Below are 16,834 nucleotides of genomic sequence, written 5' to 3'. Positions count from 1 at the left end.
GAAACCCACCCATACCCCTACATTTACCCCTTACCTAACACTACAGGCAATTTAGTATGGCCAATTCACCTGACCCTGCACATCTTTGGTGTTGTGGGAGGAAACCGGAGCACCCGGAGGAAAGCCACGCAGCCACGGGGAGAACGTGCAAACTCCACACAGTCAGTCGCCTGAGGCGGGAATTGAACCCGGGTCTCCGGTGCTGTGAGGCAACAGTGCTAACCACTGTGCCACCGTGCCGGGTTCCACCATTATAAATGTTTATATCAGATAGACCTCATTCTTACAAATTCCATTGAGGACAGGCTCAATTGATCCAGTCTTTGTTCATCTGTCAGTCCTGTCATCCTGGAACTAAGTCTGGTGAACATTCACTTGCTCCCTCAACAGCAAGAATGTTTTTCCTCAGATTAGGAGACCAGAACTGCACACAATACTCAAGGTATGGCCTCACCAAAGCTCTGTATAACTTCAGTAAAACATCCCTACTCCAATACTCAGACCCTCTTGCTAGGAGGGCCAGCATGTCGTTACCTTTCCTCACTGTCTGCTTCACCCACATGCTAACCTTCAGCGATTATTTCACCATGACACCCAGGTCTGGTTGCACCTCACCTTTTCCTAAACTGCCACCATTCAACTAGTAAATCAGCCTTCCTCTTCATGCAACCAAAGTGCATAACCTCACATTTATCCACATTATATTACATCTGCCAAGTATTTGCCCGCTTGAACAGCCTGCCAAAGTCACCCTGCAGCCTCTTGCCATCCTCCTCACTGGAGGCCCTGCCACCCAGCTTAGTATCATTGGCAAATTTGGAAAGGCTGCATTCAATTCCTTCGTCCAAATTGTTAACGCATAGTGAACAGCTGGGATCCAAGCACTGAACTCTGCCAACTAGTTCTCGATCAGAAACAAAAAAAACTGCAGATGCTGCATTCCAAATAGAAAGGCAGGAGGCTGGAAGAACACAGCCAGGCCGGATCAGGAGGTGGAGGAGATGTCTATGTTTCAGGTGTAACCTCTCTTCAGGACTGGGGGTGGGTGTGGGGGCAGCTGCAGATAAAGAGGGTGGCAGGGTCAGGGAGGTGGTGGAGATAGGTGAAGACAGTTCTCTATCAACATCAATACAATCCCTCAGACACCATGAGGGATTCAATTTTGTTTACTAACCTTGCGTGGAAGCTTGTTGAAAGCCTTTTCAAAGCCCAGATACTACAACATCCACTGATTCACCCTTGTCTAGAGATTCACTCCACTGGTCACATCCTCAGAAGATTTGTCAAGCACGATTCCCTTTTCATGAATCCTTGCTGACTTAGACCGAACCTGTCACTGCTTTCTCAATGCTCAGTTATTACATCCTTAAATAACTGACTTGAGCATCATCCCCACCACCGATGTCAGGCTAACCGGTCTGTAATTCCTCACTTCCCTCTCCCTCCTTTTTCACAAAAGTGGGGTTACATTAGCCACTCTTCAGTCCATTGAAACTCTTCCAGAGTCTATAGAATGCTGTAAAATGATCACCAATGCATTCACTATTTCTGGGGCCACTGGCGTAAGTACTCAGGGATACATAGCATCAGGCCTTAGGACAAAATGGATTTTAATTCCACCAATTTTCCCCAATACCTCACTGATAAGGATTTCCTTCAGTTCCTCCCTCATGCTTGACACACTGTCCCCTGGCATTTCAGGAAGGTTATTTGTGTTCTCCTTGGTGAAAGCAGATCCAAAGTATTTGTTCAACTGGCCAGCCGTCTCTTAGTTGTCCATCATGAATTTCCATGATTCTAACTTTAAGAGCTTGTTCTCACCAATCGTCTTGTCTTCACAAATCAGTACAAGCTTTTGCAGTCAGTTTTTAAACATTTTCTGCAAACTTACTTTGTATTTTCTTTTCCCCTTCTTAAACCCCTTGTTGAATTTTAAATTTGTCCTAGTCGTCAGGTTTGCTTTTTCAGGCCAATTTAGATGAATTCTCTTTGGCTTTAACACTATCACTGATTTTCGCTTATCAGACATGGTTGAGCCACCTTCCCTGTTTTGCTCTTACACCAGACACGATGTACAATTGCTGAAGTTCATCTACACGTTCCTTAAATGTCTGCCATTTCCTATTCATCATCAACCCGTGAAGGTATCCTTGGTTTGTTTATCCTAGCCAATGCATGTCTCGTGCCCAAGTTAGCTTTAATTTCAGGATCCTCATCTCAAATTTAACTGCGTCACTCTTCATCTGAATAAAGAATTCTATCATACTGTGGTCACTCTTCCCCAAGGATTTCACACCCATAAGGTTGTTAATTAATTCTCTCATTTCACAATACCCCATCTACGATGGCCTAGTCTCTAGTTGGATCCTTAACATACTGGTTGAGGAAACAATCCCTCATATGTTCCAAGAAATCCTCTTCCATCGCATTGCAACTAGTTTTGTTAGTCCAATCAACATGCAGATTAAAGTCACCTAATACCTGCTGTAGCCTTGCTGCACGCATCTCTAATTTCCTGTCTGATGCCTTCTCTACAGCACCATTCTGCAATTTTTCACCATTTAAATAGCCCACTTTGCTGTTATTCCCACCAATATGGATTTACCAACATTGTACTCCATCTGCCAGATCCTTGCCCACTTACCTATTGGATTCCGTCTTCACACTTTGCTCTATCATGCATCTTAGTGTCACCTGCAAACTTTGAGACCTACACTTTGCCCCCAACTCCAAATCGTTTCAATTTTTCTTTACTAAGTGATTTCACTTTTCATTACATTAGAATTCCTCTTCATGCTAATAATGTGACAAAATCAGACACTTATTCGGGGGGTGGGGGGGGGGGGAAGCATACTTTCTCATTCCTGAAGCTGTTCTATCTTCTTTGCTGCTTGAATAATCTGCCATTCGGTTGTCACATTCCCAGATTCTGATCATCTGTAAATCAATATTAATACGAGGATTAGATCAAAATGATAACCTAAATTTTCCCATTTTTTGGCAAAGTGCATCGTCATGGAGATTCATTGCAGTTGATCTGCCATCGCCCACACCTCCCCCCTCACCTCCCTCCAAGGCCCCAAAGGAAACTTCCATATCCGCCACAGATTCACCTGCACCTCCACAAACATCATCTGTTGCATCCTCTGCATCCGATGTGTGCGCACTCTATATTGGGGAGACAGGCCGCCGGCTTGCGGAGCGTTTCAGAGAACACCTCTGGGACACCCGGACCAACCAACCCAACCACCCTGTGGCTCAACATTTCAATTCCCCCTCCCACTCCACCAAGGACATGCAGGTCCTTGGACTCCTCCATCGCCAGACCATAGCAACACGACGGTTAGAGGAAGAGCGCCTCATCTTCCGCCTAGGAACCCTCCAACCACGAGGAATGAACTGATTTCACCAGTTTCCTCATTTCCCCTCCCCCCACCTTGTCTCAGTCAAATCCATCGAACTCAGCACCGCCTTCCTAACCTGCAATCTTCTTCCTGACCTCTCCGCCCCCACCCCAGTCTGACCCATCACCCTCACCTTGACCTCTTTCCACCTATCACATTTCCGATGCCCCTCCCCCAAGTCCCTCCTCCCTACCTTTTATCTTAGCCTGCTGGACAAACCTTCCTCATTCCTGAAGAAGGGCTTATGCCCGAAATGTCGATTCTGCTGTTCCCTGGATGCTGCCTGACCTGCTGCGCTTTTCCAGCAACGCATTTTCAGCTCTGATCTCCAGCATCTGCAGACCTCATTTTCTCCTCCATTTAGGTAGTAATCTGCCTTCCTGTTCTTGCCACCAAAGTGGATAACCATACATTTATCCACATTAAACTGCATCAGACCACTCACCTAATCTGTCCAGGTCACCCTGTAATCTCCTAATATCCGCCTCACATTTCACCCTGCCACCCAGCTTAGTATCATCAGCAAATTTGCTAATGTTATTACTAATACCATCTTCTATATGATCATGAATATATATTGTAAAAAGCTGGGGTCCCAGCACTGATCCCTGCGGTACCCCACTGGTCACTGCCTGCCATTCCAAAATGGAGCCGTTTATCACTACTTCCTGTCAGCCAACCAACTTTCAATCAAAGTTAGTACTTTGCCCCCAGTACCATGCGCACTAATTTGGCTCACTAACCTCCTATGTGGGACTTTATCAAAAGCTTTCTGAAAGTCCAGGTACACTATATCTACTGGATCTCCCTTGTCCATCTTCAGAGTTACATTCTCAAAAAATTCCAGAAGATTAGTCAAGCATGATTTCCCCTTCATAAATCCATGCTGACTGTGACCTATCCTGTTACTACTATCCAGATGTGGCGTAATTTCATCCTTTATAATAGACTCCAACATCTTCCCACCACTGAGGTCAGACTAACTGGTCTATAATTTCCTGCTTTCTCTCTCCCACCTTTCTTAAAAAGTGGTACAACATTAGCCACCCTCCAATCAGCAGGAACTGATCCCAAATCTATCGAACTCTGGAAAATAATCACCAATGCATCCACGATTTCTCGAGCCACCTTCTTCAGTACCCTGGGATGTAGACCATAGGGCCCCGGGGGACTTATCAACCTTCAGACCTAACAGTGTCTCCAACACCAATTCCTGGCAAATATAAATTCCCTTCAGTTCAGGTCCTTCAGCCACTGTTACCTCAGGGAGATTGCTTGTGTCTTCCCCAGTGAACACCGATCTGAAGTACCAATTCAATTGTTCTGTCATTTCTTTGTTCCCAGTAATATATTCTCCTGTTACTATCTTCAAGGGCCCAATTTTAGTCTTAACCATTTTTCTGCCTTTCACATACTAAAAAAGCTTTTACTATCCTCCTTTATATTTTTGGCCAGTTTACCTTCGTACCTCATTTTTCCTCTGCATATTTCCTTCTTAGTAATCCTTTGTTGTTCTTTAAAAGTCCTCGGTTTACTCACTTATCTTTGCTATGTTATACTTTTTCTCTTAACTTTATATGTTTCTTAACTTCCCTCGTCAGCCACAGCCACCCCTGCCTCCTCCTAGGATCTTTCTTGCTTTTTGGAATGAACTGATCCTGCATCTTCTGCATTATACACAGAAATATCTGCCATTGTTCCTCCACTGTCATCCCTGCTAAGGTATTGCACCATTGTACTTTGGCCAGTTCCTCCCTCATAGCTCCATAATTCCCTTTATTCAACAGAAATATTGCCACTTCCAATTGTACCCTCTCCCTCTCAAATTGCAGATTGAAGCTTATTGCATTATGGTCACTACTTCCCAATGGCTCCTTCACTTCGAGGTCTCTGATCAATTCTGGTCCGTTACACAATACCAGATCCAGAATTGCCTTCTCCCTGGTAGGCTCCAGCACCAGCTGTTCTAAGAATTCATCTCGGAAACACTCCACAAAGTCTCTTTCTTGAGGTCTAGTACCATCCTGATTCTCCCAGTCTACCTGCATGTTGAAATCCCCCATAACAACTGCAGTAACATCTTTGCGACAGGCCAATTTCAGCTCCTGATTCAACTTACATCCGACATCCAGACTACTGTTTGGGGGCCTGTAGATAATTCCCAAGAGGGTCTTTTTACCCTTAGAATTTCTCAGCTCCATCCAAACTGACTCTACAACCCCCGATTCTAGATTCCCCCCGCGCAAGGGACTGAATATCTCCCTTACCAACATGGCCACCTCACCCCCTCAGTCTGTCCTTACGATAGTACTTATAGCCTTGAATATTCATTTCCCAGGCCCTGTCCACTTGAAGCCACGTCTCAGTTGTCCCCACAATATTATATCTGTCAATTTCCAAAACAGCCTCAAGCTCATCCATCTTATTTCTAATGCTTCGTGCATTCATATATAGCATTTTTAATTTGTTACTGCCCTCACCCTTCCCATCAACTCCTATTTCACTCAACCTTACAGCACGATCCCTTTTTGGGTACTTTAATCATCTTCTCGCTTCTGCAAGAAGACGTTCACTACTTTGTGTTTAATACACACAAGACCACCAACACCCACTAACTCTCCCACTGCTCATGGGCTACAACCTTTACTATTGCATGAATGGCTCTCACTCACCTCACCCTCTTCTTACCTTAGGTATTTCTGTTCAGTTACTGGGAACACCATACAACCTTTGGTATCACCACTAAGTGTTCTCCTATCCTGTTCCATCATACTCAGTGCCTCCCTTTCTCTCCTACAATGACACAGTATCCACTTGATTATGAGAGATTATGCAAGCTGGCAGAGGATAGCCTCCTCGCAATGCGAGAGGAGAACACACTGCTGTTGTCTGGAGCAGGACAATTGTTCACGAGGGCGCCAAGACCTCCACCAGCAACCAGAGTGAGCTCCATTTTGCTGTGCTCCAATGCTCTCTCAACTGTCACTGCCAACTCTGAACCAAATTTTGCTGATTTTCACAACTAAATTTGCCTCCTTTCTCTTGTCCAGGCAAGTGATTATAAGGAGGCCAGCGACTCCCACTCAGTTCATCTTCCACCTTTGAAGAGGAAACAACACAATATTCTGAGAAGACAGGGTGCCAGATGTCCTTGTGGACAATCTCCACTCAACAATGCTATTAAAAGAGGCAGCAATAGATCCACAACATAGGCTGTTCCACCAATATTGTCTCTTTTATCATCATGGAAGAGAATTAAAACAACCTTTTTTATAAATCTACCCCAAAAAACATTTTTGTTCATCTGATTTGCCTTATCTTATTCCTTCTCAACTTCAACTGCTGGAATGCAAAATCCAATTGATAACTGACCTGTCACCCATTTGTTTGCTCAAGTCTGTCCAAACGAATTTAACAAAAGCAGATTTTGCTGACATTTCTTTACCCTCTAAAGTTGTGTGGATCTCAGGCACTCAAGGAAAACTTCCCTGAGTGGAAATATGAAGAGGTTAAACAGAGCATGAATGAAAAAGAAAATCCGATTCTTGACTCAGAAAAGATTTCTGATCTCCCACGAATGAGTCAATGGTGAGTTTGGGATCTCACTAATGAGTAAGATGAATGTTCTTGTATTGGCACTTAATTATATCCTAACCCCCACCCCAGCCTCATTTCTTGAAAACTCAATTCTCCACCACTCTCCAGAGAAAATACAGTGTCTCATCAGTTAGCTGATGAAGAGCTCTATTTTAATGCACCTTTACCAACATAGCCTTGCATGCTCCAGAAGCAGGATCCCTCTTTATCCTTCGTTCACTGAAGTCTCTACTGGCAAACTACCAGACTCATCATCAGGGCTGATCTAGACCAACACAGAACATAATTCAGCCCTTCAGGACAACAATTTGGAGCTCAGGGACAACTTGACTTCCAAACTCCAACCATGTCACTTTGCACACAACGAAGTACAGTGATCTCAGACATCAACACAGCTTGCATTCTATGGCCTTTAGCTCCATTTCTTAGCACACACTTTGCACTTACAGACTGCCAGTCTCTGTGGATTGCATAGTGTTTTAGCAAAAACATCAGGAAGGGTGAATAGTCAGGGAGGCAGAAGTGGGTGAAAGCTGATGAGTGGAGCAGCTCCTTGGAATAGTTAGGTCAATAATAGGTGAGCATTGGTGAGGTCTGTGTGCAGCAGCAAAGTTAGAATGAGTGTGAGGTGGCAGAGAGAAGATTGTGGCACACACTCTTGTGAAGAGCAGAAGATCATTGATGGCTCTCCAACACTGCTATGTGTTACATCAAACTTTGAAGTAAGTGAGGATGACAGATGCTGGAGAAGAGAGTAGAGAATGTGTTGCTGGAAAAGTACAGCAAATCAGGCAGCATCCAAGGAGCAGGAGAACAGATGTTTTGGGAATCCTGATGAAGAGCTTATGCGGAAACGTTGACTCTCCTGTTCCTTGGAAGCTGCCTGACCTGCTGTGCTTTTCCAACACCACACACTTAACTCAAGACATCAGGCATTGGAGAATGCACTGCCCTGGGCAGCTAACTCTGGCCAGGTCAGCTGTGTTTGGTGCCTCAGCTTCCTCTGGTGTATCAGCTGAGTAGGCATTGACAATCTTTTCTCCCACTCCATTGTCAGGACCTCCAGCTTCCATTGCACAGTGGGGAGCCAGCTTCACTGGTGGAGATATTTCAGTTTCTTACAAGGTCAGTGAGTGAAATAGTTCAGAGATGCAGGATCTGAAGTGTCACACAGCTGGGTTTCAAATATAGTGCCAGCAACTTGTAAAGCAGAAGGTCCAAGCAGCGGCAGGAATTTCTCCTCTCCTGCCTCAGGATTGCACATGCAGGAAGAGAAAGTAGTCAGTCAGTCACGTAACTGACGAAATGATGAGCAGAAGACAATCTGAGTAAAGTCTTCGAGGGGAAAGGGAGGACTGCAGATGCTGGAGATCAGAGCTGAAAATGTGTTGCTTGAAAAGCGCAGCAGGTCAGGCAGCATCCAAGGTAGGAGAATCGACGTTTCGGGCATGAGCATGCCCGAAAAGTCGATTCTCCTGCTCCTTGGATGCTGCCTGACCTGCTGCGCTTTTCCAGCAACACATTTTCAATCCGAGTAAAGTAACAACAATTCATGACAGGACACGTGGCATGAAACTTGCCAAAATATCACAATCTAAAATGGAACCCCACCTCTGTTTACTCCTCTGGTTGTGGTTTGATGTCAATTTATGTTTTAATACATGCCTATGCATTGCCACAGGATGTTATATTCCCTTTGAAAACAGTATATAAAGCAGCTTTGTGGTTTCTAAGTATAGACGGCTCCTGGAACCCCTATATATTACTGAGCTGCATAATACTGTCCAAGTTCTATATATACACATACCAAATAAAGTGTCTCATACCTCTGACATGTCAAATATATTTTGAACGACTTGAACGTTTTTAGACAACATTCAAGTCACTGATTTGTCAGTGCATGACTTTCATTTTGTACTTCATTTTTATTTACCAAGCGACGACTTCTTTCATTGACTAAAACATCTTTTCCTGCAAACAACGTTACAAAATCTAACCTTGATTAGGGAAAAAAACATACTTCCAAACGTTTTGTGAAACTACCTGTCTCCTTTCTCATTAATGACGCTGCAGTATCTTCTCCCTTGTTTGAAACCCCAGCCACTGGGGTGTCAGACATTTCCAGATTCTGATGATCTCTAACCAATATAATAATGGAAAGATTAGACAGAAATAATGGGCTGAATTTGCCCATTTTTTTGGCAAAGTATGTCATCGGGTAGATTTGTGGCAGTTAGTCTGTGTGTGAAAAGTCAACAAGCATCTACAATCAATCCATTTATGTTGCCACCAGCATATTTTTATCCAGCTCATGCAACCACCTACAAAGGACTGTCTCACCACGACTGGGACTTGTGATGCTCACACTATTGATACCATATCCTACTCCAACTTCATAACACATCAGATACTCTCAGTCATAAACTGGCTACTACCCTGTGGTTCTGCACCACCAGTGGCACTGTCTGCATCAATAACCCAAAGGACTAGAATTCGTGGTCACAGATGACTCTGCCTTACAGAAAAGTACTTACGGAGTCTCACCAGTAATTCTTGCTATTACTTTGCATAATAGTTACTCACCCCATTGAAAGATGGGATGAGTAATCCATCTTGAACCAATAAGTCATTACTAAATGTATTAAGCACAGAGTTTCATTTTGAACTACCTGATTTCATTGAATGGCATTGGCAGACATGATGGGCTGAGTTGCCCCCTTCTGCTCCTGTATCGTGTGGTTGTACAAGAGCGGCTTAACGGTTTGGGTCTTTAATTCATTACAGTTTAATAAAGTGAGCGGCAAACTTATTGCAACCTACAAAAATCAGAGGGGGCTTGCCAAGGTAGATGTTGAGAAGTACTTCCACTTGTGGAGGATTCTCAGGGCAGCACGGTGGCCCGGTGGCCCCAGCACCTTGGGCCATCTGTGTGGAGATTGCACATTCTCCCAGCATCTGCGTGGGTTTCCTCCAGGTGCTCCCGTTTCCTTCCACAATCCAAAGATGTGCGGGTAAGGTGAATGGGTCATGCTAAATTGCCCGTAGTGTTAAGTGCATTAGTCAGGGGTGAATGTTGGGGAATGGACTGCTCTTTGGAGGGTTGGTGTGGACTTGTTGGGCTGAAGGGCCTGTTTCCACACTGTAGGGAATCTAATCTAATCTAACCTGGGGACATCGTCCCCATAGGCTTGTGAATAGAGTTGTGAATATCTGTGGTGCAGGAAGAGTTGTAGAGGCGAGAGCACAGACAGTATTTCAAGAGGAAATGGGTACATTTGAGAAATATCAGGAAGCCTGGCATGCAAGGAAAGTTGGCCCCTGAAGCCAGTTGATTGGGACAGGTCGGAGCAGCTCCCTCTTTCACTTTTGCCAGTTTTGTCACTTTGCGCCGAGGCAGAAATGCACTCCTTCCCCTTCAACATTATCGATTAACTTCAGGGACCAGTCGGTCAGCAACAGGAGAGTGACACCACTGTAACAGGAAATGGATTGCCTCACCGTCAACACAGGGGAGAGCGCAACAGGCCTGAACAAGCGTCACTGGACTCAAACGTTCACTCTGCTGTCTTCTTCCCCACCGGAATGCTGCCAGCCCGTCCGGAATTTATCCAGAAACTTCTGCTTTTTGGCTCCAGTTGGGAGCCTCCAGCCTTCCTTCCGTATTCCGCTCGGGGTGGAGCGGCGCATGCGCGGACACGGCCATTGGCGCAGGTATCTATCAATCCGCTGCGTCCAATAGACAGGCGAGCTCCTTGTCCTCGTGACCTTCAGCGGCCCCGCCCCGCCCCGCCCAATCCCGGGATTGAGCCGGGAGCTCCCCCGCGCAGGTTCCTGACCTTTGCCCCCTCCTACAAGAGGGCAGGAAAGGGACCTATGGCGTTTCTGCAGCAGGTTAGAGAGGTGAAATGCCCTCTTCCCCGAAGACCGCCAGTGCAGACCATGCCAGTCAGAATCACTGATATCTCAGCTGTCTGGAGGAACAAAGTTAAAAATCACACAACACCAGGTTATAGTCCAACAGGTTTAATTGGAAGCACACTAGCTTTCGGAGCGACGCTCCTTCATTTTTGACTTGTACACCCCAGTCCAAGCCCGGAGGAATGTACAGCAATGTGGGAGCAAGGTCTATTTCCCACCATCACATCTAACACTCATTTCATCACTGCTAATTACCATAAGGCTCATGCTCTACTATTCTGGCCATAAAACCGTAAGATATAGAAGCAGGAATTCAGCCATTTGGCCCATTGAGTCTGCTCTGCCATTCAACCATGGCTGATAGGTTTCTCAACTCCATTCTATCTATTTCTTGTCTTAAATATACCCAGCCTCCACAGCCTTTGTGGCAATGAACCAACTATTGTCTGAAAACTTTTTCCTATCTCACTTTCATCCTTGATACTGGTAATTCAATATTCCCACTGTGCTACCTATTCATTTGCTCAGGGCCACCTACCCAACTGCACCAAAAGCAATAGCTGTGCCCCCACTTTCATTTTTCTTTGTAACTTCCTCTGTCTCAATTCCAGGAGGAAAACAATAGACAATAGGTGCTGGAGTAGGCCATTCTGCCCTTCGATCCTGCACCACCATTCAATATGATCATGGCTGATCATCCTTAATGAGTATCCTGTTCTTGCCTTATCTCCATAACCCTTGATTCCACTATCCTTGAGAACTCTATCCAACTCTTTCTTAAATGAATCCAGAGACTGGGCCTCCACTGCCCTCTGGGACAGAGCATTCCACACAGCCATCACTCTCTGGGTGAAGAAGTTTCTCCTCATCTCTGTCCTAAATGGTCTACCCCATATTTTTAAACTGTGTCCTCTGGTTCGGCACTCACCCATCAACGGAAACATGTTTCCTGCCTCCAGAGTGTCCAATCCTTTCATAATCTTACATGTCTCAATCAGATCCCCTCTCAGTCTTCTAAACTCAATGGTATACAAGCCCAGTCGCTCCAGTCTTTCAGTGTAAGGTAGTCCTGCCATTCCAGGAATTGACCTCATGAACCTACACTGCACTCCTTCAATAGCCAGAATGTCTTTCCTCAAATTTGGAGACCAGAACTGCACACAATACTCCAGGTGTGGTCTCACCAGGGCCCTGTACAGCTGCAGAAGAACCTCTTTGCTTCTATACTCAATCCCTCTTGTTATGAAGGCCAGCATGCTATTAGCCTTCTTCACTACCTGCTGTACCTGCATGCTTACCTTCATTGACTGGTGTACAAGAACACCCAGATCTCTTTGTACTGTCTCTTTACCTAAATTGATTCCATTTATGTAGTAATCTGCCTTCCTGTTCTTGCCACCAAAGTGGATAACCATACACTTATCCACATTAAACTGCATCTGCCATGCATCTGACCACTCACCTAACCTGTCCAGGTCACTCTGTAATCTCCTAACATCTTCCTCACATTTCACCCTGCCACCCAGCTTAGTATCATCAGCAAATTTGCTAATACCATCTTCTGTATCATTAATATATATCATTAATATATATATTGTAAAAGGCTGGGGGCCCAGCACTGATCCCTGCGGTAGCTCACTGGTCACTGCCTGCCATTCCGAAATGAAGTCGTTTATCACTACTCTTTGTTTCCTGTCAGCCAACCAACTTTCAATTCAAGTTAGTACTTTGCCCCCAATACCATGCGCCCTAATTTTGCTCACTAACCTCCTATGTGGGACTTTATCAAAAGCTTTCTGAAAGTCCAGGTACACTACATCTACTGGATCTCCCTCGTCCATCTTCAGAGTTACATTCTCAAAAAATTCCAGAAGATTAGTCAAGCATGATTTCCCCTTCACAAATCCATGCTGACTGTGACCTATCCTGTTACTACTATCCAGATGGGTCGTAATTTCATCCTTTATAATAGACTCCAGCATCCTTCCCACCACTGAGGTCAGACTAACTGGTCTATAATTTCCTGCTTTCTCTCTCCCATCTTTCTTAAAAAGTGGTACAACATTAACCACCCTCCAATCCGCAGGAACTGATCCCGAATCTATCGAACTCTGGAAAATAATCACCAACGCATCCACGATTTCTCAAGCCACCTCCTTCAGTACCCTGGGATGTAGACCATCAGGCCCCGGGGACTTATCAACCTTCAGACCTAACAGTGTCTCCAACACCAATTCCTGGCAAATATAAATTCCCTTCAGTTCAGGTCCTTCAGCCACTGTTACCTCAGGGAGATTGCTTGTGTCTTCCCCAGTGAACACAGATCTGAAGTACCAATTCAATTCTTCTGCCATTTCTTTGTTCCCCGTAATATATTCCCCTGTTTCTGTCTTCAAGGGCCCAATTTTTGTCTTAACCATTTTTTTGGCTTTCACATACCTAAAAAGGTTTTTACTATCCTCCTTTATATTTTTGGCCAGTTTACCTTCGTACCTCATTTTTTCTCTGCGTATTTCCTTCTTAGTAATCCTCTGTTGTTCTTTAAAAGCTTCCCAGTCCTCCGTTTACCCACTTATCTTTGCTATGTTATACTTTTTCTCTTTTAACTTTATATGTTTCTTAACTTCCCTCGTCAGCCACGGCCACCCATGCCTCCTCATAGGATCTTTCTTCCTTTTTGGAATGAACTGATCTTGCGTCTTCTGCATTTTCCACAGAAATATCTGCCATTGTTCCTCCACTGTCATCCCTGCTAAGGTATTGCACCATTGTACTTTGGCCAGCTCCTCCCTCATAACTTCATAGTTCCCTTAATTAATGAAAACAGTCCAAATAAGGGGACAAAGACACAGACTGGCAGTTGATTGCTTGACATATGACGCCTAACATCAACCTCCATCTCGATCATCACTTATCTCTATGAATTCTTGCCTGTCTTCATTATCCCTTTCTCCCCCTGAAGTTTTTCCTGTTTCCATCAACCCTTATTGACTATGCCCTGTCTCCATCATTTCTTTATGCGAGCCTGGCCTCCACTGTCGCCATCATCCCTTTTCACTCTCAATTCTCCCCGGTCTCCATTATATATTTTCTCAATGAACCTTCACCTGTAAGCCATCCCTTCTCCCCATGAACTTTCACCCCACCAACATCATCATTTTTCCTATCGAGTCTCCACCATTATCCTTTTCCCCATGAACTCCCACCTGTTGTCACCCTAACCTTACTGTCAACTGTACTCTATCTCCACAATCTCTTTTCTCCATCTACTGTCTCTCATCTCAGTTCTGTCTTTATCCATCGAGTGTCTCCAGTCTCAACCATCTTTATTCCACCATGAACATTCCCCCAGCCCAATCATCCCTTTTTCCATTGACTTTGTCTTGTCCCAATCAAAGCTTTTCCCTGTTGACTTTTACATCTTCTTTATTCTTCTTACCCAACTCCTCTTTCCCATTTCCATCATCCCTTCCCATGAACCTCTCCCACCTCTTTTCCCCATCAGTACTCCCTATTCCATCATCCATTTCCCCATTGGCACTCTGCGTTTCCATCATCCCTTTTCCCCACCTACACTGCCTGTTGCCATCATTCCTTTTTCTCACTGGATCTCCCTGTTTTCATCATCCATTTTTTTCCTGTTGACTCTCCTGACTCTCATTCTATACTTCATATTCTCTTTACGCTTCTATGTCTTTCACACTCTCTGAACTCTCCCTCCATAAGCTATAGGACCAGGAGAGGCCATTCCGTCCCTCAAGCCCAGTCTGCCAGTCAATGAAATCTGCTCTGGCTCAGATCTATTTGCCCTGCCTGTCTCTGTAAACATTGACTTCTCCTCAAGAAAATTCAATGCCAGATCGGTCACTGAGCCCAAAATGCAAGGCTGTCTCTCCCTCAGTGTCTCAATTCCTTGAGTCCCTCACTGTCCCCTTTCTCCCCATGTCCTTTTATCCTTCCCCCTTTCTCACTTTCCAATTTCTGATCCACCCTCCCTCCATGAACACTTCACTCTGTGTTTATAGAAGCTCCGGAATCTCATCAAAAACTCCTTGGATTAATTTTACAGGAATTACTAATAACAAAAGTGCTAATTTGCTAAGCCTTTTATCTATCTTACCCAAAGTGCTCTACCATTAAAACACGACTATTATTTTAGTGAGTTTTGAGAAGATTTGTAGCTCAGGTTGAGGTTTTCGGTGTAGGTTTGCTCACTGAGCTGAAATGACAGGAAATGGCATCCCCACCGGAAATGACATCACCAATCCAAAGGAACCCAAACATATAAATAGAAAGCAGGAATTTTCAGCATTGCTTTGCATGAGGTCCACCTAGTTACCTAGTAAGGTAACGAAATGTCTGGAAATTAACCTTTTAGCTCAGCGAGCAATCCTACATCCACAACTATTATTCAATGTTCACCTCACCAGCCTCCACATTCAAAGGATCATTCTCTGCCATTTCAGACAACTCCAGCAGAATGCTACCACCAAACACATCTTTGCCTCACGGCCTTTGCACGAATTGTTCCCTCTGAGACTGCCTAGTCTATTTTGCAACTTGCAATACTACCCCTCCTTCCCATGTAACCGCAGAAGGTGCAACACTTGCTCCTTCACCTCCTCCCTGCTTACCATCCAAGGGCCTACACTGTTTTTCCAGGTGAAGCAGCATTCCACCTGTTTATCCGCCAGTCTTGTGTATTTCATTTGCTGCACCAGTGTGGCCTACTCTAAATTACAGAAAGCAAAAGCAGGCTGAGTGACTGCTTCGGTTCATATGTAAGCATGACCCTGACCTTCCCATAACTGGTCATTTTAATATAGTGTCCTGTTCGCATGCTCATTTGTCTGGTCTCAGCATTCTGCAATGCTCCAGGGAATCACAGCGAAAACTGGAGGGACATGGATAGAGCAAGTAGACAAGGTCTATTCCCTGGAATGGGGGAGTCCAGAACTAGAGGGCATCAGTTTAGGATGGGAGGGGAAAGATTTAAAAAGGGACAAAGGGGCAATGGTTCATGCAGAGGGTGGTGCGTATATGGAATGAGCTGCCAGAGGATGGGGTGGAGGCTGGGACAATTACAATTTAAAAGGCATCTGGATGGGTATATGAATTGAAAGGGTTCAGAGGGATATGGGCCAAATGATGGCAAATGGGACTAGATTAATTTAGGATATCTGGTCACATCGTAAAAACAATGGTCACATGGACAAGTTGGACTAAAGGGTCTGTTTCCATCTCTATGACTATAACTATTCAAATTTGGCACTTTACAAGCTTCCAGACTGAGTTTACTACCTTTAAATTGCGAACTCATTCCTTCTCTTTCTCTAACCTTTGCTTGTTACCTTCCCAGTCACCCTCTCTTCCCACCCCAGTGGGACTTCCAGTTTGACAGTTAAGACTCACCATTGTTCTGCCCATCACTTATTCGTTAACTGTCAACATCTTTCATCAAAAACAAACAGAAAGAAGTGCGGATGCTGTAAATAAGGAACAAAAACAAAGACTGCTGGAAAAGCTCAGAGGTATGGCAACATAAAGTAATAGAGTACAGCACGGAAAAAGACCCTTTGATCCAACCCATCCATGCCAACCAGATACCCCAACCCAATCTAGTCCCACCTGCCAGCACCCGGCCCATATTCCTCCAAACACTTCCTATTCATATACCCATCCAAATGCCTTTTAAATGTTGCAATTTACTAGCCTCCACCACTTCCTCTGGCAGCCCATTCCACACACGCATCACCCTCTGCGTGAAAACGATGCCCCTTAGGTCTCTTTTATATCTTTCCCCTCTCACCCTAAACCTATGCCTTCTAGTTCTGGACTCCCGCACACCAGGGAAAAGACTTTGTCTATTTATCCTATCCTATTCATGCCCCTCTTAATATTGTAAACCTCTATAA

The 16,834-nt window shown here is 44.7% G+C and overlaps 1 protein-coding gene across 4 annotated transcripts in view; it reads right to left on the bottom strand.

Annotated features, from left to right (window-relative positions):
* The window catches only part of LOC122543205 (NACHT, LRR and PYD domains-containing protein 3-like), a 65,106-nt gene extending 54,427 nt beyond the window's left edge, over positions 1-10,679 (bottom strand). For 2 of the 4 annotated variants that reach the window (XM_043681652.2, XM_043681655.2), the window contains exons 1-2: positions 10,500-10,677; positions 2,855-2,937 (exon numbers count right to left, since the gene is read on the bottom strand). The gene's annotated coding sequence lies outside the window, so the exon portion shown is untranslated. Of the gene's footprint in view, positions 1-2,854; positions 2,938-10,499 lie in introns of all 4 variants that reach the window. The other 2 variants (XM_087984420.1, XM_087984418.1) reach the window with 2 other exon arrangements.
* Positions 10,680-16,834: the final 6,155 nt, after the last annotated feature.

Source organism: Chiloscyllium plagiosum, unplaced genomic scaffold (genome assembly GCF_037043375.1).
Source record: "Chiloscyllium plagiosum isolate Xiang-an unplaced genomic scaffold, Cpla_swu_hap1 HiC_scaffold_48, whole genome shotgun sequence".
NCBI lineage: Eukaryota > Metazoa > Chordata > Chondrichthyes > Orectolobiformes > Hemiscylliidae > Chiloscyllium > Chiloscyllium plagiosum.
This window is presented reverse-complemented; position numbering and strand designations above follow the sequence as displayed.